The sequence below is a fragment of the Bactrocera latifrons genome, unplaced genomic scaffold (assembly GCF_001853355.1).
Source record: "Bactrocera latifrons isolate USDA-ARS-PBARC rearing strain unplaced genomic scaffold, ASM185335v1 scaffold_131, whole genome shotgun sequence".
Lineage (NCBI taxonomy): Eukaryota > Metazoa > Arthropoda > Insecta > Diptera > Tephritidae > Bactrocera > Bactrocera latifrons.
In genome coordinates this window covers 326,566-328,041 of record NW_017534753.1, presented here as the reverse complement: position 1 = coordinate 328,041, position 1,476 = coordinate 326,566, and the positions used below count along the sequence as shown (strand labels likewise).

Here is a 1,476-nt window from a genome sequence, read left to right as displayed (position 1 = left end):
ATTTTTATAACGCCAATGTGACAAGACCTAAAAAGAAAAATTAAAGATTAAAAAGGAAGATTAAAATTAAACTGAAGTGTTGCTCTTTATTTCTGTTACTGGGAAGATTGGTGGTTGCTGCTGTTGGTGCGGACTGAGAATCGGTATATTTTAATATGCTCAATGGGAGAAGCTATAAAAATATAGTTAAATCCAACAAAACAGCAAAAGCAAACGATAATATTCCCACAACACAAAATGCTAACAAACACAACTTAACTTTTAACTCTCCGACTTCCGAATTCCAAAAATATCTCACTGAWCGTATCRAGACAGACACTAACTACAATAGCAATCATTTCTCTCCATCCAATTCACGTTCTTCTTCCCCACAACTCCAGTCACTCTTCCAACCTCTCCCATCACTCTCCCAAGTATTAGCTGCTGCTATAAACCAGAATACGTCTGATAACGATATGGAATAAAAAGAAAAACAACAACTAATAAATACATATTTACCTCTCCTTTTACTTTGATTAAGTTTTATGACGTTAAAAATTCTCTAGTGGAATATAAACGGGTATTCATTCCAACAACTATCACGAGCTGCAATTGCTTATCAAAGAGAAAAGCCCAGACGTAATATGTATAGAAGAGACACATATCCCACTAACACCAATATCCAATCCCTTTTATCCCAAACAGTACTTAGGCTATTTCTTTAACTTAAATAACATCCAAACTAACAAACAAGGTGTTGCTATCCTAAAAAAAAGACACATTCCCCATAAAGTTATAAATATAACCTCATCTCTATCAACCATAGCAATAAAATTAAATCTGAACTTGCCATTTGGTATAGCAAGTACCTATGTACATCCACCCCCAGCAAGTTTTCAGTGAAACTGACTTAAGAAACTTATTTCAGCAATTACCCACCCCCATTTTGTGGACTGGCGACTTTAATGCCTGGAACCATCTGTGGGGCTCACAAAAATCTAATGCCAGAGGATCAATAATTGAAAATTTCATATTAAATCATCACTTAGTGTTATTAAATAATGGATCCCCTACTCATTTTTCAACCCATTCAACATTAACTCACGTCGACGTGTCTTTAGCTTCCCCTCAACTTTCTCCCAGAATTAAATGGGATATTTCCACTGACCTGAAAGGCAGCGACCATTTCCCCATCTCTATCACTGTTCAAACCAACCTCCACCCTATCAAATATAACCACCGCCCCATATTCAAAACAGACTTCGCTAAGTGGGATGTATTTCAAGCAGAGATCACAAAGAATATAAAAAGCTCGCCAATCGACAATATCAATCAAGAAAGTGGCTCTATTACCAAAATCATACGCTTTGCAGCCAACAAATCGATACTCCAATCTAAAAAGAAGCTTGCTAAGGACTTTTCAGTTTGGTGGAACGCCGATCTTAAATATCTTCGTGACCAGAAAAATAAATATTGGAAGGTTTTTAAAAATTCTAT

The 1,476-nt window shown here is 36.0% G+C and overlaps 1 protein-coding gene across 4 annotated transcripts in view; it reads right to left on the bottom strand.

Annotated features, from left to right (window-relative positions):
- The window catches only part of LOC108965017, a 6,370-nt gene that overhangs the window by 1,943 nt on the left and 2,951 nt on the right, over positions 1 to 1,476 (bottom strand). Inside the window, exon 3 of one of the 4 annotated variants that reach the window (XR_001993069.1) lies at positions 1 to 27. The exons of 2 other annotated variants lie outside the window; for them this stretch is intronic. The gene's annotated coding sequence lies outside the window, so the exon portion shown is untranslated. Of the gene's footprint in view, positions 28 to 191; positions 445 to 1,476 lie in introns of those variants that run through there. One more of the 4 variants, XR_001993068.1, reaches the window with a different exon arrangement.